Source organism: Lissotriton helveticus, chromosome 10 (genome assembly GCF_964261635.1).
Source record: "Lissotriton helveticus chromosome 10, aLisHel1.1, whole genome shotgun sequence".
Lineage (NCBI taxonomy): Eukaryota > Metazoa > Chordata > Amphibia > Caudata > Salamandridae > Lissotriton > Lissotriton helveticus.
Window position 1 is genome coordinate 740,828,276 of NC_136071.1, and position 21,396 is coordinate 740,849,671.

Genomic DNA, 21,396 nt, shown 5'->3' on the forward strand with positions numbered 1-21,396 from the left:
AAGACTGATAGGCTACGCGTACAAGTGAGGCAAAAAGTACTACCAGACTTGCTAGGGGACAGTGCCAGGGCACAGGACCTAGCCACACAACACAAACTATATGAAGTATGGGATAAGGCAAGTAAGCGTCTAGCCTGGTTGGACAAGAGTCGGATGAGTATGGGATGGGTTCCTGGGCTGGTAGTCAATGGGGGAAAAAAATATGACACTGGGGTCGAGATAGCGGTCGAGTTCGCTAACTATTATGAGGGAATCTACACATTCCATTCAGCACACACGGTGGAGGACTGTGCAGACTTTTTACATGACATTTCGTTCCAGAGGCTCACGCAGGAAGACAGAGCGGTGTTAGAAGGGGACCACACCATTGAGGAAATCAAGACAGCAACCCGGTCAATAGAATCGGGGAATGCTGGTGGGCCAAATGGCCTCCCAGTAGAAATGTACAAAACTATGCTGGACATAACAGCGGAGCATTTAATTAATATGTTTGAACAAGATTAGGAGGATAAACTGTCGCCCGTGGATCCAAGGACAGCCTTCATAACGGTAATACTGAAGGCTGGTAAACCAGTGACGGAGAGTGGGGCATACAGGCCAATCTCATTACTCAATTATGAGGTCAAAGTGTTGGCCAAACTCCTGACTGCGTCTGTCTGGCGTGATTACCTCCCTAATATACCTGGACCAGTCTGGGTTTGTGCCCCACCGGAGCAGCAGACTGAATCTCCGCAGACTGTTTGGTGTACTCCACACAATGGAAAAAAGCCAATACAGACAATCAGCTCTTCTATCCCTAGATGCCAGAATGGCTTTTCACAGTCCTTGAGCATCTGGGAGTGCGCCCTAAATTCATAAACTGGGTCAGAATTGTTTATGAATAACCAGTGGCCAGGGTGCGGGTAAACGCTACAGTGTCCTGTGTGTTCGCCCTGTGAAGGGGTACTAGACAGGTTTATCCGCTATCTCCAATTTTATTCGCATTGGCACTGGAGCCACTTGCGGCTTGGGTGAGGCAGGACCCCCTGATTTGGAGAAACCAATAGGGAGGGAGTGGGCAGATCGAATCTCACTATATGAAGATGACATCCTCCTATATGTAAAAAAAACTGAGACAGTCCGTAGACAGAATACGGCAGATTTTTTTAATATATGGGAAATACTCTGGGTACTGTATTAACTGGAACAAGTCACTGTTATACCCACTGGCAGGAGGGATACCCGTCCTGATGTCCAGATGTAATGTGCACATGGAAGAGAACATTTAACATATCTTGGTATCTACATATCCAAGAATTCACCAACAAAATGTTGGATGACAACTAGACAGACTCACATCATACATTAAGCACTGGTGGGCCCTTCCCCTGACGCTAATGGGCCAGGCTGCTATGTTTAAAATGATGGTTCTCCCCAGATTGCTATACGCTCTGCAAAAGACCCCTTATGAGGTACCTCTCTGGTTTTCAAACAGGTTAACTCAGAGCTGCTTACATTGCTGTGAAGTGGGGTGGCTCCACGAATAGCGCTGAGTAAACTTCAGAGAGGAATTTATGACAGAGGTCTAGCAGTACCTGATATCTATAGCTACTGTTGGGCAGCCCAATTGATGAACATAAATGGGTGGATGTTTGAGGATAGATCAGACCCGGCGTACAAAGAAGCTATGGGTGATAAGGGTCCAAAGGCAATACTGTACACCAAACATGTATACAAAACACTCCCACCCCACACAAAGACAGTAGTCAAAGCATGGAAAGCAGTGACAAAGTATTTAGGATGGGAGGTCAAACGCAGAGGGATGACACCCCTGGGGGGGGGAATGTTTGAAGGCAGTAAGCAAATTAAAGGGCTACGCCTAATGGGACGTGCTGGGATTAGAGACGCCGGGAGACATATGGAGAAGGGGAGTGTCGTATATGAAATGATGGGTAGTCAAGTGGTTTCTTGATGTTCCTTTATTCATGTAAGATGGTAATAAGATATAATGAAGGAAAACCCCACCAGGAACAGGATGGTCACTGCTCAGCCCACTCTCTTCAACTGTCATTCCACATCCACACCAGGCACACTAACATTCTACTCACTCTGTCATCCAGCATTCAACATTCTACACAGACATCACATTCATACTGGCTGAGCAGCTACAAGGAGATAATCCAATGTACAACAGGGAGCATACATAACATTTACGGCCTTGCAAGCAGAATTTGCTTTGGGGAAGGGCAAATGACTCAGATACTTTCAATTAGGCCACACCGTGAGGAAACACTTAAGAGAGGGCGACACCCTAGAAGTCTCCTCACATCTGCAAGATAGGATCCTGACAGAGCACCTGCAGGTTAAAACAGTTTCCCTTTATTATGTCAAAATAACAGTCAATGCCCCTTATTCCCAGGGCACCCTGAGAGAACTTGGGAGCGAGATGTAGGTCCCTTGAAAGAAGAAGAATAGACGGAGGTGTTCCAGAGCCTGAGGGAAGCTTTAATACGGGCACCATTCAAGCTATTACAGTTGTAAGTGGTGCACAGGGTGTATTATCCCAGGACTGTGCTGTACCGAATCTTGAGATGTGAACAGACACGGTGCCACAGGGGATGTGGGATAGAAGGTACCTTTTGCTGCCTTATATGGGACTGTCCAATCCTACAGGACCATTGGACCCTTGCTGACACCATGGCAACAGTTGTTGACTTTGATTTCCCATTGGAGCTCAAGTGGTTCCTGCTGGCATCCTCCGGAAATGAGGACTGGCCGAGACACATAAAGCAATGGCTGACATTGGTTAAGGTGGTAGCGAAAAGGAATGTAGAGTCCTTGTGTAAAAGCAAACTGCAAATTCTGGTACACAATTATGTTTTTAAGTTTAGAGAATTTGAATACTGCTGTTTTATCATTGCAATGGTTTTAAGTAATCGCAAATAAAGATATTGTTATTATTATTATTATTATTATTATTATTAATATTAATAAACCCTCTTTTGTGTGGTCTGGTAGGAATAAATAAATCCAACTACATACTGTCATGTGACCTAGAGGAAGCTGCAGGCAGAAAATAGTTAGGAAAGGAAAATGTCAAGTTTCTAAAAGTCGTTATGATAAGGGGTAAACCTAAAATCACTGGGACCTGGGTATTAGACAGTATAATCCCTCCTCAGGGGTGGAGCAAGGGTTGGGGCAACGTGAGTGACTTGAGTGAAGGTAGTGAGGTACATGAAGTTAGATAATAGTATGTTTCACAGTTTTAGTACTCATTTGGCATAACATTAAAAGCCAAAAAACATGACAATTCAAATGAGTCATACAATACATTACTTAGCCATGTACGACAACAATTCACAGTAGAGCAAGTACTGTTCATGATACTGGCGTCAAAGTAGTGTTGATGTTTTGACCCCTGAAAGAATGTAGGTGCTTATGAGCCTTACTACCGGGGTCTTCCTCAGGACTGAAGTGAGCGTGAAGGGGAAGGGGCACCTAGGGGAGAATATGAGAATGGTTTACTATTACTAGTAGCTATCTAAAAAATTGAATTAATTAACAATTACCGTGACTGAGTGAGGAAAGTTCTCCCAAGAAGTTCGTGTGAGGACAGGCGGGCCCATTGGCTCCCTAGAAAGGGAGCAGGAGAGAGCGTAGAACACCTGCAATGTGAAGGTGTCTGTCAATAACCTCTCACCAATATTAGGGTTGATATATAAATATATATGGTGGTGCCTAATTGGTCTCTTACTCAATGAATGAGAAAAGTCTCATTGGTCCACGTCAAAGCAGTCGTATGAATCCATACTGCTATTACTCCATAATCATTTTCTTAATTATTTATCCAAAACGAAAAACCCTGATAGATTCCCACGTGTTAACCTAAAAATATGAATAAACAAAGGAGAAAACCAAAATCACTGCTGAAACACTGTATAAAAAGTTCGGGAAAGAACATGTCTGTCAATCAAAGGAAATCCGAAGATTTCTTAGGGGATTACAATAGAGCCACATCCGACTTCTCCACAACTAAGAGATTTAAAGTGTTGGGAAAGGGATTCACAATCTGTGCGGTATCGCCATGACTCACTGCATAATCCGGTGAAATCGTAACTGGCGTGAATGATGTATCGCGTAATAAACACAGACCCACTCATGTACATCATATCAGAAAAGGCCACTTTATTTAGGGCAGTTGAAGTTTTACCCAATCGCATAACTATATACAGTATGACATCATGAAATAGATTGCATTTTACCCAAAAATCCCCCAAACTTGATTCCAACAAATCAATCAAAACTTCATAATATACACCCCAAGTCATTGTAAACCCCAACTTCTCTCTTCCCCACCCCCGCGTTCAGACATTTCCCCCCCCCCACCTGTAGGAGTGGGTAAGACCGCTCCTGACTCCCCCCCCCCACACACAAATAAAAACACCATAAATGTCATCAGGAAAATTGGGAAACTTCAATGCCGTCCTAGAGTGGCAAGCAAATCTTTTCTATATATATATATTTTTAGGTTTTGCCTGCAAGTGCGCACGTAGTGCGCATACGCTAAAAAACCTATTGAGTTGTATATGTGATCGATGACCCGCCTCTGTCTCTCATTGGCTAGCTCCATAAATGGAGGCTAGCCATTAGGAGACAGAGGCTGTCAATCACGCTTTCTTGAGAAAACGCGATTCGGGGGCGTTTCTCTGGCTTTTTTAAGCCCCGCCCCTTTGTCCCGGGCCGCGCTGTCATTGGCTGCCGGCCCGGGACACCCCCTGACGTCATTCCCCGGGCCGCGCTGTGATTGGCTGGCCGGCCCGGGACCTGACTTGTTATTATTTGTTCCATTCATGTAACAGTTCTCTCATGTAACGTAACTGGCTCTATTGTACAGTGCCTTGACACCTTCGGGTAAAGTCCGCACTTTATAAGAATGCATTATATAAATTAATTCATTAATTAAAACCGCTACACCAGGCTATACTGCCACTAAGGTACGGTACGGACAGCTACGCTCGACATAGCCCTCCTGCGTGCCACTGTCAGTTTTCTCACATTTTTTTACGTTTCCACAAAATCCCTCTGCCCGTTTCCTACTCACTCCCTTTTCCGCTCAGTATCAACGGATTTCCTTTTAAATACGTGGTTAATGTCGTTTTCTGCGCAAACTTCCCTCCTAAATAATCCTCATCCGTCAAAAAGCTTCCACATTCCATGCAAATTTGCCTCGGATCCTTTCAGCATTCGTTTTCCTCTGTCCCCCTTGAACATATCCCCTTGCCCACCAGCCCAACACACCCCCGTCCACCCCACACTGGAAAGCACAGCGTCACAGTTTACCGGGCCGGGATCGTAGTGCCCTCCCCTATCACATCCCTCTGCTGCACCAGCCTGGAATTTCTCCTGTCCGTCACAGTGCTAGAACGGGCGTGTTCTGTGACGTCATTTCCGTCTACCCAAATCCTTGCTAGCCGCTGCGGCTTCAGCGCAGTGAAGGCTTAGACTCTGCAGAGGGAAGATCTGCGCATCATGGGGACCGTTCCTGTCGCCCTCTGTCTCCTTTTGTGCGCGGGGACTACGCTCGCTGGATACATCGAGGTAAACGAAACTTCTCAAACCAATTTTCGCCGGAACCCGAGACGCGCTCTTGAACGGTTTTTGCCACCAGCAACCACCTTTTTCTGGACCTGATTTGGTGCACCGAAGACTGTGCACAGGCAGGCACAGACCAGGAGGGCGCCACTTAGGTCGGCGGGTGGGAGGAGTACACTAGTTACCTGCTGTGAATACCCTCCGTTTCTAGAATGGTATCGCCTCCCTTTGTGTGCTCTGTAAGTCAGGGCTGGCTCAGCTGGAGAACAGGGGTGTTGCTATTAGCGCACCTTTGATTTCGTAGCTAAAGCAGTATAGAGACAGTTGCTTGCTAATGCCCCTGTTCCAGTTAACACCCCTTTTCTTTTGTGTTCCTTTTAATTGTTGCAGGGTAGACTGAAGGGCAAATAAAGGCGTAGCCCCAGTTAACCAGGTGTACGAGGGGTGGGGGGGGTTACCCCTTCAGTCTTAAATGGAATGTGCCATCGTTCTCTTTCTTTAGATGTGATGTTTTGTGGTGTCGCAAAACTGAAGTGATTACCCCACCCACCTAAAGATAGGTTTGGAAGTCTGTATTTACATTCACCCATAATAAGACTGCATGCAATCTACAGATAAGGTGATTGACAGGTCATTGAAGTCTAGTGGTTATATTGGAATGTTACGTCCAACCGCCCCTTTGTCAGTATATCAGGAGCTATGATTTCGACTGTAAATCGTGTGTTCGGCGAGGGTCAAACTTAACTGCTTCTACCTTTAATTGTTGCAAACACCCCGCCAACCTCTTGCGACGTTAAAGCAGGTGATATGGTTGGCCTTAGCTTTCCTGGATGGATCCTCTGGCTGTGCTCGTCCCACTTCTTGGAGAAGCGTTGGGACTGTTCCCTCACCTTACCAGATGGTAGAGTCTCTGCTCCCAGTAGATCAGTGGCGTCATTGCCTCTTTTCCCTTACGTAGATCAGGAACATTGGGTATTGCCCACACTAACGTTGGTAGATTATACAGGGAGTGTCAGTCCGTTTCGCTTGCATCAGTTGTTGGTTCTCCTCAACACGTTTCAATTGCGTTTAACAACATTAGTGGCTTAAGTATTGGGGTATCACCGTCTCCTAAACACATGCTGTAACTTTGGTCTCTGCAAATCATTAGGTGGGACATTTCCCCTCACGTCGTTTAAAATGGTTTTGTTTCGCCATTGTGTTCCATTTATAAAGTCTTTGGAGGGTGGCACTCTTATGTTTTTTTTTTATAGATGTATTTGTATTAGAATTTTTTTTTCCTTTAATGTGCTGGATGGGATAGTCATGTCTTCTCTCACCTGAGTTAAGGTTCCATTGCTCTCAGACCTTTGTCTAGTTGGATGCCCCTCCTTTGCGGGACAGTTAGAGCAGGGATAGCTAATCACTTGGCACCCCTCTTGGACCTTTATTAGCCAATCTCGATTTGGTGGCGATATGGGCTGGACAGATAAGGGTTTCTCTTGGTATGGTGTCATCCTTGTGATGTGGGGGGCTCTGGGTGTGTGTGTGTGGCTCTGGGTGGGTGTGTGTGGCTCTGGGTGGGTGTGTGTGGCTCTGGGTGGGGGTGTGTGGCTCTGGGTGGGTGGGTGTGGCTCTGGGTGGGTGGGTGTGGCTCTGGGTGTGTGTGTGTGCGTGGGGCAATGGGTGTGTGTGTGTGTGTGGGGCTCTGGGTGGGTGTGTGTGTGTGGGGCTCTGGGTGGGTGGGTGTGTGTGTGTGGGGCTCTGGGTGTGTGTGTGTGTGGGGGGCTCTGGGTGTGTGGGGGGCTCTGGGTGTGTGGGGGGCTCTGGATGTGTGTGGGGCTCTGGGTGTGTGTGTGGGTCTGGGTGTGTGTGTGTATGGCTCTGGGTGTGTGTGTGGTAGTAATTGCTGTCTGCTGAGCTCGTCCGTAGGGTACAATAGGTCTCACATTGCGAGAGATTAAGCTAATGGCAATGTAAATGACAAAACCAACACATAAATACAAATTTTGGCATTTACAATGCCGATAGCTCTAACTTTTCCAAAGGCGAAACCATTGCATTGTAAATGCTTGTTTTATATTACAACTAAGAGAGGGAGGGTGGGACAACAGGAAAAACAACGACGACACACTCCAGGCACCTCCGCCGCACTTGTCCTCCCGCTAGCCTGCTTTCCAAAATGCCGCCTGAATTCATGCCTACTCACCCGCACCTGCCCCTGCCCTTCGCGCGGCCATTTCATTAGCGCGAAAAAGCCCAGGTGGAGACCGGCTCTCGCCCTGCTCCACCTGGGTTCCCAACGGTGCTGGATCTGCAAGTCAAAGCAGAAATCAGCCACCGATTACTCTAAAAATAGTGAACAGAAACCGAGTTATTTAAAAGGTAGTACCAAGAACACTCGTACGAGGGTTGAAATCTCACTGCTACTCGTAGTGGAACAAAGACGCTGGGCCTGCGTGTATTCCGTTTAAAAAGGACCGCGGTTAGCCGCAGTGCACCGTGTGATGTCCAGTGCTGAATAGACGCTAGATGCTGGTAAAGTACAGTGCCTGACTCTCTGGAGTGGAAAAAAGACTAGCCTACTTTGAGCTCCATGCTTGTTAAAGAATGCTAACCCTGCGCGAGCAGCAAAACTAGAGGCGTGAGTTTCGTTATTGATCTAATTGCCAGAGGGCAGATTGATTCTGGGCAGTGACATGAACGGCATCATATCATCAGATCTAGACGTTGTGGGAGGAGGCACCCTTAGTACAAGCACCACTAGGCAGAGGGGTCAATTCGGGGGTTTCTTAGACACAATGGGCTTGGGTGACATTTGGAGTTACCAACACCCAGATACGAAGCAATATACACACCTGTCTGCGGTGGCGGGAAGCCAGTCTAGACTTGACTACTTAATCACGCAGTGCCTGTGGCTAGAAGAATTCATAGATGCTAATCATGTTGCACGTAGGGTGTTGCATCATTCCCCTATCGTGGCTTTACTAGCGGGCCCAGTGTGAGACCACATGGTACCGCAACGGGTAAACCCGTGGTTCCTTAAGGATGAGGACTTCGTGGACAACACGAGTCAGAAAGCAGAACATTATTCAACAGATTATGTAGGGACGGGTGCTTCTCTAGTGAACCTTTGGGAGGCATTTAAGACAGTTATCAGAGCCCTGGCAAAAATTGGAGCCCTCAGGAGGCAAAAAACATTAAGTGTATCTCTCTGGAAATTGAAATAGTACAACTAGAGGGCCGAGCATAAGGCATGGATACCCAGGCAAAGACTGATAGGCTACGCGTACAAGTGAGGCAAAAAGTACTACCAGACTTGCTAGGGGACAGTGCCAGGGCACAGGACCTAGCCACACAACACAAACTATATGAAGTATGGGATAAGGCAAGTAAGCGTCTAGCCTGGTTGGACAAGAGTCGGATGAGTATAGGATGGGTTCCTGGGCTGTTAGTCAATCGGGGAAAAAAATATGACACTGGGGTCGAGATAGCGGTCGAGTTCGCTAACTATTATGAGGGAATCTACACATTCCATTCAGCACACACGGTGGAGGACTGTGCAGACTTTTTACATGACATTTCGTTCCAGAGGCTCACGCAGGAAGACAGAGCGGTGTTAGAAGGGGACCACACCATTGAGGAAATCAAGACAGCAACCCGGTCAATAGAATCGGGGAATGCTGGTGGGCCAAATGGCCTCCCAGTAGAAATGTACAAAACTATGCTGGACATAACAGCGGAGCATTTAATTAATATGTTTGAACAAGATTAGGAGGATAAACTGTCGCCCGTGGATCCAAGGACAGCCTTCATAACGGTAATACTGAAGGCTGGTAAACCAGTGACGGAGAGTGGGGCATACAGGCCAATCTCATTACTCAATTATGAGGTCAAAGTGTTGGCCAAACTCCTGACTGCGTCTGTCTGGCGTGATTACCTCCCTAATATACCTGGACCAGTCTGGGTTTGTGCCCCACCGGAGCAGCAGACTGAATCTCCGCAGACTGTTTGGTGTACTCCACACAATGGAAAAAAGCCAATACAGACAATCAGCTCTTCTATCCCTAGATGCCAGAATGGCTTTTCACAGTCCTTGAGCATCTGGGAGTGCGCCCTAAATTCATAAACTGGGTCAGAATTGTTTATGAATAACCAGTGGCCAGGGTGCGGGTAAACGCTACAGTGTCCTGTGTGTTCGCCCTGTGAAGGGGTACTAGACAGGTTTATCCGCTATCTCCAATTTTATTCGCATTGGCACTGGAGCCACTTGCGGCTTGGGTGAGGCAGGACCCCCTGATTTGGAGAAACCAATAGGGAGGGAGTGGGCAGATCGAATCTCACTATATGAAGATGACATCCTCCTATATGTAAAAAAAAATGAGACAGTCCGTAGACAGAATACGGCAGATTTTTTTAATATATGGGAAATACTCTGGGTACTGTATTAACTGGAACAAGTCACTGTTATACCCACTGGCAGGAGGGATACCCGTCCTGATGTCCAGATGTAATGTGCACATGGAAGAGAACATTTAACATATCTTGGTATCTACATATCCAAGAATTCACCAACAAAATGTTGGATGACAACTAGACAGACTCACATCATACATTAAGCACTGGTGGGCCCTTCCCCTGACGCTAATGGGCCAGGCTGCTATGTTTAAAATGATGGCTCTCCCCAGATTGCTATACGCTCTGCAAAAGACCCCTTATGAGGTACCTCTCTGGTTTTCAAACAGGTTAACTCAGAGCTGCGTACATTGCTGTGAAGTGGGGTGGCTCCACGAATAGCGCTGAGTAAACTTCAGAGAGGAATTTATGACAGAGGTCTAGCAGTACCTGATATCTATAGCTACTGTTGGGCAGCCCAATTGATGAACATAAATGGGTAGATGTTTGAGGATAGATCAGACCCGGCGTACAAAGAAGCTATGGGTGATAAGGGTCCAAAGGCAATACTGTACACCAAACATGTATACAAAACACTCCCACCCCACACAAAGACAGTAGTCAAAGCATGGAAAGCAGTGACAAAGTATTTAGGATGGGAGGTCAAACGCAGAGGGATGACACCCCTGGGGGGGGGGGACTGTTTGAAGGCAGTAAGCAAATTAAAGGGCTGCGCCTAATGGGACGTGCTGGGATTAGAGACGCCGGGAGACATATGGAGAAGGGGAGTGTCGTATATGAAATGATGGGTAGTCAAGTGGTTTCTTGATGTTCCTTTATTCATGTAAGATGGTAATAAGATATAATGAAGGAAAACCCCACCAGGAACAGGATGGTCACTGCTCAGCCCACTCTCTTCAACTGTCATTCCACATCCACACCAGGCACACTAACATTCTACTCACTCTGTCATCCAGCATTCAACATTCTACACAGACATCACATTCATACTGGCTGAGCAGCTACAAGGAGATAATCCAATGTACAACAGGGAGCATACATAACATTTACGGCCTTGCAAGCAGAATTTGCTTTGGGGAAGGGCAAATGACTCAGATACTTTCAATTAGGCCACACCGTGAGGAAACACTTAAGAGAGGGCGACACCCTAGAAGTCTCCTCACATCTGCAAGATAGGATCCTGACAGAGCACCTGCAGGTTAAAACAGTTTCCCTTTATTATGTCAAAATAACAGTCAATGCCCCTTATTCCCAGGGCACCCTGAGAGAACTTGGGAGCGAGATGTAGGTCCCTTGAAAGAAGAAGAATAGACGGAGGTGTTCCAGAGCCTGAGGGAAGCTTTAATACGGGCACCATTCAAGCTATTACAGTTGTAAGTGGTGCACAGGGTATATTATCCCAGGACTGTGCTGTACCGAATCTTGAGATGTGAACAGACACGGTGCCACAGGGGATGTGGGATAGAAGGTACCTTTTGCTGCCTTATATGGGACTGTCCAATCCTACAGGACCATTGGACCCTTGCTGACACCATGGCAACAGTTGTTGACTTTGATTTCCCATTGGAGCTCAAGTGGTTCCTGCTGGCATCCTCCGGAAATGAGGACTGGCCGAGACACATAAAGCAATGGCTGACATTGGTTAAGGTGGTAGCGAAAAGGAATGTAGAGTCCTTGTGTAAAAGCAAACTGCAAATTCTGGTACACAATTATGTTTTTAAGTTTAGAGAATTTGAATACTGCTGTTTTATCATTGCAATGGTTTTAAGTAATCGCAAATAAAGATATTGTTATTATTATTATTATTATTATTAATATTAATAAACCCTCTTTTGTGTGGTCTGGTAGGAATAAATAAATCCAACTACATACTGTCATGTGACCTAGAGGAAGCTGCAGGCAGAAAATAGTTAGGAAAGGAAAATGTCAAGTTTCTAAAAGTCGTTATGATAAGGGGTAAACCTAAAATCACTGGGACCTGGGTATTAGACAGTATAATCCCTCCTCAGGGGTGGAGCAAGGGTTGGGGCAACGTGAGTGACTTGAGTGAAGGTAGTGAGGTACATGAAGTTAGATAATAGTATGTTTCACAGTTTTAGTACTCATTTGGCATAACATTAAAAGCCAAAAAACATGACAATTCAAATGAGTCATACAATACATTACTTAGCCATGTACGACAACAATTCACAGTAGAGCAAGTACTGTTCATGATACTGGCGTCAAAGTAGTGTTGATGTTTTGACCCCTGAAAGAATGTAGGTGCTTATGAGCCTTACTACCGGGGTCTTCCTCAGGACTGAAGTGAGCGTGAAGGGGAAGGGGCACCTAGGGGAGAATATGAGAATGGTTTACTATTACTAGTAGCTATCTAAAAAATTGAATTAATTAACAATTACCGTGACTGAGTGAGGAAAGTTCTCCCAAGAAGTTCATGTGAGGACAGGCGGGCCCATTGGCTCCCTAGAAAGGGAGCAGGAGAGAGCGTAGAACACCTGCAATGTGAAGGTGTCTGTCAATAACCTCTCACCAATATTAGGGTTGATATATAAATATATATGGTGGTGCCTAATTGGTCTCTTACTCAATGAATGAGAAAAGTCTCATTGGTCCACGTCAAAGCAGTCGTATGAATCCATACTGCTATTACTCCATAATCATTTTCTTAATTATTTATCCAAAACGGAAAACCCTGATAGATTCCCACGTGTTAACCTAAAAATATGAATAAACAAAGGAGAAAACCAAAATCACTGCTGAAACACTGTATAAAAAGTTCGGGAAAGAACATGTCTGTCAATCAAAGGAAATCCGAAGATTTCTTAGGGGATTACAATAGAGCCACATCCGACTTCTCCACAACTAAGAGATTTAAAGTGTTGGGAAAGGGATTCACAATCTGTGCGGTATCGCCATGACTCACTGCATAATCCGGTGAAATCGTAACTGGCGTGAATGATGTATCGCGTAATAAACACAGACCCACTCATGTACATCATATCAGAAAAGGCCACTTTATTTAGGACAGTTGAAGTTTTACCCAATCGCATAACTATATACAGTATGACATCATGAAATAGATTGCATTTTACCCAAAAATCCCCCAAACTTGATTCCAACAATTCAATCAAAACTTCATAATATACACCCCATGTCATTGTAAACCCCAACTTCTCTCTTCCCCACCCCCGCGTTCAGACATTTCCCCCCCCCACCCGTAGGAGTGGGTAAGACCGCTCCTGACTCCCCCCCCCACACACAAATAAAAACACCATAAATGTCATCAGGAAAATTGGGAAACTTCAATGCCGTCCTAGAGTGGCAAGCAAATCTTTTCTATATATATATATTTTTAGGTTTTGCCTGCAAGTGCGCACGTAGTGCGCATACGCTAAAAAACCTATTGAGTTGTATATGTGATCGATGACCCGCCTCTGTCTCTCATTGGCTAGCTCCATAAATGGAGGCTAGCCATTAGGAGACAGAGGCTGTCAATCACGCTTTCTTGAGAAAACGCGATTCGGGGGCGTTTCTCTGGCTTTTTTAAGCCCCGCCCCTTTGTCCCGGGCCGCGCTGTCATTGGCTGCCGGCCCGGGACACCCCCTGACGTCATTCCCCGGGCCGCGCTGTGATTGGCTGGCCGGCCCGGGACCTGACTTGTTATTATTTGTTCCATTCATGTAACAGTTCTCTCATGTAACGTAACTGGCTCTATTGTACAGTGCCTTGACACCTTCGGGTAAAGTCCGCACTTTATAAGAATGCATTATATAAATTAATTCATTAATTAAAACCGCTACACCAGGCTATACTGCCACTAAGGTACGGTACGGACAGCTACGCTCGACATAGCCCTCCTGCGTGCCACTGTCAGTTTTCTCACATTTTTTTACGTTTCCACAAAATCCCTCTGCCCGTTTCCTACTCACTCCCTTTTCCGCTCAGTATCAACGGATTTCCTTTTAAATACGTGGTTAATGTCGTTTTCTGCGCAAACTTCCCTCCTAAATAATCCTCATCCGTCAAAAAGCTTCCACATTCCATGCAAATTAGCCTCGGATCCTTTCAGCATTCGTTTTCCTCTGTCCCCCTTGAACATATCCCCTTGCCCACCAGCCCAACACACCCCCGTCCACCCCACACTGGAAAGCACAGCGTCACAGTTTACCGGGCCGGGATCGTAGTGCCCTCCCCTATCACATCCCTCTGCTGCACCAGCCTGGAATTTCTCCTGTCCGTCACAGTGCTAGAACGGGCGTGTTCTGTGACGTCATTTCCGTCTACCCAAATCCTTGCTAGCCGCTGCGGCTTCAGCACAGTGAAGGCTTAGACTCTGCAGAGGGAAGATCTGCGCATCATGGGGACCGTTCCTGTCGCCCTCTGTCTCCTTTTGTGCGCGGGGACTACGCTCGCTGGATACATCGAGGTAAACGAAACTTCTCAAACCAATTTTCGCCGGAACCCGAGACGCGCTCTTGAACGGTTTTTGCCACCAGCAACCACCTTTTTCTGGACCTGATTTGGTGCACCGAAGACTGTGCACAGGCAGGCACAGACCAGGAGGGCGCCACTTAGGTCGGCGGGTGGGAGGAGTACACTAGTTACCTGCTGTGAATACCCTCCGTTTCTAGAATGGTATCGCCTCCCTTTGTGTGCTCTGTAAGTCAGGGCTGGCTCAGCTGGAGAACAGGGGTGTTGCTATTAGCGCACCTTTGATTTCGTAGCTAAAGCAGTATAGAGACAGTTGCTTGCTAATGCCCCTGTTCCAGTTAACACCCCTTTTCTTTTGTGTTCCTTTTAATTGTTGCAGGGTAGACTGAAGGGCAAATAAAGGCGTAGCCCCAGTTAACCAGGTGTACGAGGGGTGGGGGGGGTTACCCCTTCAGTCTTAAATGGAATGTGCCATCGTTCTCTTTCTTTAGATGTGATGTTTTGTGGTGTCGCAAAACTGAAGTGATTACCCCACCCACCTAAAGATAGGTTTGGAAGTCTGTATTTACATTCACCCATAATAAGACTGCATGCAATCTACAGATAAGGTGATTGACAGGTCATTGAAGTCTAGTGGTTATATTGGAATGTTACGTCCAACCGCCCCTTTGTCAGTATATCAGGAGCTATCATTTCAACTGTAAATCGTGTGTTCGGCGAGGGTTAAACTTAACTGCTTCTACCTTTAATTGTTGCAAACACCCCGCCAACCTCTTGCGACGTTAAAGCAGGTGATATGGTTGGCCTTAGCTTTCCTGGATGGATCCTCTGGCTGTGCTCGTCCCACTTCTTGGAGAAGCGTTGGGACTGTTCCCTCACCTTACCAGATGGTAGAGTCTCTGCTCCCAGTAGATCAGTGGCGTCATTGCCTCTTTTCCCTTACGTAGATCAGGAACATTGGGTATTGCCCACACTAACGTTGGTAGATTATACAGGGAGTGTCAGTCCGTTTCGCTTGCATCAGTTGTTGGTTCTCCTCAACACATTTCAATTGCGTTTAACAACATTAGTGGCTTAAGTATTGGGGTATCACCGTCTCCTAAACACATGCTGTAACTTTGGTCTCTGCAAATCATTAGGTGGGACATTTCCCCTCACGTCGTTTAAAATGGTTTTGTTTCGCCATTGTGTTCCATTTATAAAGTCTTTGGAGGGTGGCACTCTTATGTTTTTTTTTTTTATAGATGTATTTGTATTAGAATTTTTTTTTCCTTTAATGTGCTGGATGGGATAGTCATGTCTTCTCTCACCTGAGTTAAGGTTCCATTGCTCTCAGACCTTTGTCTAGTTGGATGCCCCTCCTTTGCGGGACAGTTAGAGCAGGGATAGCTAATCACTTGGCACCCCTCTTGGACCTTTATTAGCCAATCTCGATTTGGTGGTGATATGGGCTGGACAGATAAGGGTTTCTCTTGGTATGGTGTCATCCTTGTGATGTGGGGGGCTCTGGGTGTGTGTGTGTGGCTCTGGGTGGGTGTGTGTGGCTCTGGGTGGGTGTGTGTGGCTCTGGGTGGGGGTGTGTGGCTCTGGGTGGGTGGGTGTGGCTCTGGGTGGGTGGGTGTGGCTCTGGGTGTGTGTGTGTGCGTCGGGCAATGGGTGTGTGTGTGTGTGTGGGGCTCTGGGTGGGTGTGTGTGTGTGGGGCTCTGGGTGGGTGGGTGTGTGTGTGTGGGGCTCTGGGTGGGTGTGTGTGTGGGGGGCTCTGGGTGTGTGGGGGGCTCTGGGTGTGTGGGGGGCTCTGGATGTGTGTGGGGCTCTGGGTGTGTGTGTGGGTCTGGGTGTGTGTGTGTATGGCTCTGGGTGTGTGTGTGGTAGTAATTGCTGTCTGCTGAGCTCGTCCGTAGGGTACAATAGGTCTCACATTGCGAGAGATTAAGCTAATGGCAATGTAAATGACAAAACCAACACATAAATACAAATTTTGGCATTTACAATGCCGATAGCTCTAACTTTTCCAAAGGCGAAACCATTGCATTGTAAATGCTTGTTTTATATTACAACTAAGAGAGGGAGGGTGGGACAACAGGAAAAACAACGACGACACACTCCAGGCACCTCCGCCGCACTTGTCCTCCCGCTAGCCTGCTTTCCAAAATGCCGCCTGAATTCATGCCTACTCACCCGCACCTGCCCCTGCCCTTCGCGCGGCCGTTTCATTAGCGCGAAAAAGCCCAGGTGGAGACCGGCTCTCGCCCTGCTCCACCTGGGTTCCCAACGGTGCTGGATCTGCAAGTCAAAGCAGAAATCAGCCACCGATTACTCTAAAAATAGTGAACAGAAACCGAGTTATTTAAAAGGTAGTACCAAGAACACTCGTACGAGGGTTGAAATCTCACTGCTACTCGTAGTGGAACAAAGACGCTGGGCCTGCGTGTATTCCGTTTAAAAAGGACCGCGGTTAGCCGCAGTGCACCGTGTGATGTCCAGTGCTGAATAGACGCTAGATGCTGGTAAACTACGGTGCCTGACTCTCTGGAGTGGAAAAAAGACTAGCCTACTCTGAGCTCCATGCTTGTTAAAGAATGCTAACCCTGCGCATCCGTGTCAGATGAAGCGGGATGTACAATCATATATTTGCAATATGTATGCATATTATATCACACATTTTAAAATAATATATCACACATTTTTAAATGTCGGATTCACATAGCATATTAACATTGTGTATATGATTAGTATATACACGTAATGGTTACAGTTACATCATATCTAGTCATATCTTCAATGTTAGGATCGTTATGTAAATACAACATAGCTAATAAAGATTAATACGCCAGATCTCCATTTCAGGTAATATACAGTGGAAATTGGATACCCGGAAATCATCATATCTTGTGGTAGGGTTACCTATTTAACAGACCATTCTCAGAGTGATTAACAAAATCGTTGTTTGGAAGATAATTATTCATGAGTGTAATACGGAGCTAGTTATTCAGTAGTGAGGCACGATAATTGCGCATGGCTGGAATACAGTTAGTTGAATCCATTAGCGATGGTATCCAAACCGACCATCCATTTTGATTCTTGTATGTTCAAGATCGAGGCAATGTTTCCCCCTCTCGGCTCCAGTGTGGCTTTCTCTATTACCAACCACCGTAGCTGGTCTGGGGTGTGCCCCTTTGTTGTGCAATGTTCTACTAGGCGTGCCCCCTGGACTGTGCATCGATTCCTGCTCTGATGTTGAAGTATTCGGGACTTGATCTTCTGCTGTGTTTGGCCCAAATAGAACAGTCCACATGGGCAGATGATTCTATAAATTGCCTTCATTGAGTTGCAATTAGTGAAGGAATCCAGAGCAGTGGTATGTTGTTTATAGACGAAGTTCTTACTGGGGATAGTTGTCCGACATGCTTCGCAGTGTCCACATTTGTAGTTTCCCTTCACAGGTGGTAATTTCCGAAGTGTTTGAATCGTCGGGTCAGGTACTGTTTCCTAGAAAGAACTAACCATGTGATCTTTTACACTCTTTGCTTTTTTGAAAGAGTACATGGGCGAGTTAGGTTAGTCAATCTCGTCAGACACCGAGCTCCAATGTTTGGTAATTACCTTTTTAATGGCATTGCTTCTTGTTGAAAAGGTTGTCACCAGATTAGTCTCTGTGATTGTATATCTTTCTTTTCTTTGGGAGTTAGTAGAGTTTCCCGTGGGTTGAACCAAGCCCTTTTCTGGGCTCTTCTCACCAAGGTGCGAGTTAGCGACTTGCAAAATAGGGTTAGTAAATTGGGCTGACCTATTTTGCGGTCGCAAAGGGGCCAAAATCCCCTTTGCAACCGCAAATACCAGCCCTACATCTAGCCCAAAATGTATTTCATGGTGAAGTTAAACACTTTAAAAGGTAGGACAAAATCGATCTAATTTTTGATGTTAATGCTGAATGAGTGGTGTATATGTGACATGGTGATTTTAGAGGATTGTATTTTTTATGAATATTTTTGTGTGGTTCTAATGTGTAAGAAAATTAAACAGCTAACAAGTGATGGGTTCTGTGTGAGGACTCTGTGCTCCAGAGAGGAATGGCCTGAAGATAGAATTTCCAGGAATTCATTTATTTTATCTCAGCAGCACATTTCGGCAAGCACAGGGTGTAATATTTGTGAATCCTATTGAAGTGAGATACTTGTTTCAAGTCTTTATCGTTGAGTTGACTTCATTAAGATTTTAAGTATGTATGTATGTATGTATTGCAACTTATATAGCCCACGTATCACCGGAAGGCATCAAGGCGCTTGCCTTGGGAACCCGTCCTGGTTTTTCCCTGTGAGATAACCCCTACTGGGTATCCCCAGGGTGAAAGCCAGGCATCCCGGAGCGGGTGGGCCGCCGTAGTGGAGATTAAGCAACTATTGCCCAGAGTTGCAGCGTGGGACCCCATGATTAGAATAGGCACCGAGGCGAGAATTATCGAGTCTGTGGACATTTTTGGGCTCAGGACCCTGCAGCGTCGGGAATTGAACCCTGGTCCCGGGCCAGACCTCTGCATCAGGTTCTGCCGCTCTAATCAGTGAGCCACACTCCTCCACAAGTAAAATACTAATATACATTTTATGTGAAAACAATCATATATATTGATTATTTGCTCAGTTTATAAATCTGAATTTATTTTGTGGGGTAAGAGTCTGTTTCTGAGCAGTATGTACTGCTATGACCCAACCATGCACCCAAGAGACAATTCTAGCCAAAACAACTTGATTCTGAGCATGATGGACTGCAAGGACCTAACCGTGTCCTCATGGCTACAGTCCAGTTTCAGTGTAAGATTTGTTTGGACTGTTTTGCCAGTGGTGACTTGGATATCCTAGCTCTATCTATGCTTTTCTGTTTTTGAGCTTTTTAAAGTTGATGTTTGGTGACATTTGTATTTTGAGGATTCAGTGGCTTGAAACTGAGATTCGCTATGCTCATGATGTTAGCAACAGACTTCACAGTTAACTAGTTGTGAACAATTATAGCTACATTGCAAAAAGGACAGAGAGAAAGTACTAACATTTTCCAAGTGGTAATCACTGAGTTGCAGCTGGCAACAAAATCATTTTCGTCAGTAGGAATCGCATAGAAAAATTAATGATTTGGTATTTTATTTATTTGGATGTACGGCATTATGATGCATACTTTTACAACGCATGCCGTTACAACGCCGTTTTTTTCAACGCAAGTCGTTACGACGACTTGCGTTGGAGGGGGTGCGGACTTAGGAATTTTTTAATTTACTATTCCAACACCAGCCTACGTACAGTAGGGAAGGTGTTGGATAGTAAATTAAAAAATCCTTGTCCTGCAGCGCCCTCCAGCGCAAGTCGTGGTAACGACTTGCGTTGAAAAGACCGCGTTGTAACGCCACGGCGGTGTAACAGCAGCGTCGTAAAGGCTGTTCACCTATTTATTTGCATATTGTGCCAGTATGATGGTAGTGTTGCAATTCCACTTGTTTGGCCTCATTGTGCAGGTAATATATTGCTCAATTCTTCAACTGTTTATGTGCATTATCTGCCATGGACCTTGAGTTCATATTACTTTTCAAGGGTTGGTGTTTTGAAGTTAGTTAATGTTTTTCATAATTTTGATTATTCAGACGTGAAGTTCTTTTTTCATGAGAGTGCATATAGGCCATCTCCCTCAGACATATTTGCCACAAGCCCCTTCCTTTAGCCTTTCCAAGAGGCTCAAATCTTCACAGAAATTTACCCTATAGACATATCCACAATAGATATAATCAGTAGCACTGCCAATTTTGATCTTAGAGCCTTGCATCTTTTTTGGCACAGGCAGTGCCTGACTAAAACGATTAGTCGATCTTAAAATCTCTTCAAAGTGACCACCTATTGCACCTACTGAGTTGATTTAAACCTTATCAGACAATAACAGCAAACAGCTAACTTACTGATAGTCTCTGTTGGAGTTTGGCAGACAAGAGGCACATTGCAAATCAGTGGGGATACCAAGCAATCAAAACTGCAGTTCTTCTGTCTCATTCAGTGGTAGATGAACCACCAGGATTCCATTGTTGAAGCCTCAGCTGGACCTGCTGCTAGGAACCTCTTCCATGCAGGCTGTCCACAACAGGGCCACGGGGGTCACAGTAGCCGAATTCTGCACTGGGGTGGGCTATAAATCATGACACATCTTGCAAAGGTCCTGGTCATGGTATCTTCACTTAGAGGCAAGTGACTAGACTGACTGCAGGGAAATAACCACACAATTGGGGCTCTCACGATTATTTAGCCATCTTGTTTGTTGGCCCTTCTGTTAGCTGCTACCAGGCACTCAATCGTGTGTTATTGTTAAAAGCATGGAAAATTAGAGGCTATACTAGACTTGGCATCTTTTGGTGTGTTTCCCCTGAGTTTTTGATTTCAGGCCTCCCGGTTTTGACTCTGTTTTTGCTGGCGTAGTGTTTCTGCACACTTTTCTCACTTCTGATCAGTGGTAAAGTGCAAGTGCTCCTGTGGTAAATTTTGTTATGGATTGGTGTTTCCATGATTGGATATCTGATTTACTTGTTAGTCCCCAGTAAAGTGCACTGAGTGTGCCAGGGTCTGTGAATCAAATGCTACTAGTGGGCCTGCAGCACTGATTGTGCCACCCACGTGAGTAGCCCTGAAAAGGTAACTCAGGCCCGCAATTGCGGAGTCTGCATGCAGTTTGTAGCTGCCATGTCGACTTGGCTAGTGCACACTCTTTCCAGTCCCTCACCTTCCCTTTTCTTACATGTCAGCCACCCCTAAGGTAGTCCCAAGGTACCCCTGTGGGCCGGGTGCAGTGTATGTGAAAGGTAAGACATGCCCTGGTGTGTGTGGCATGTCTTGATAGCGAATTACGGTCAATTTAGTTTTTCGCAATTGCAAAGCTACCTGTTCCCCATAGGACAGAATCGGGAGTTTGTTTATAACATCTTATAAACATAACTGGCTGGGGAATCGGTTAGGAAAATAAAGTAAAGTACG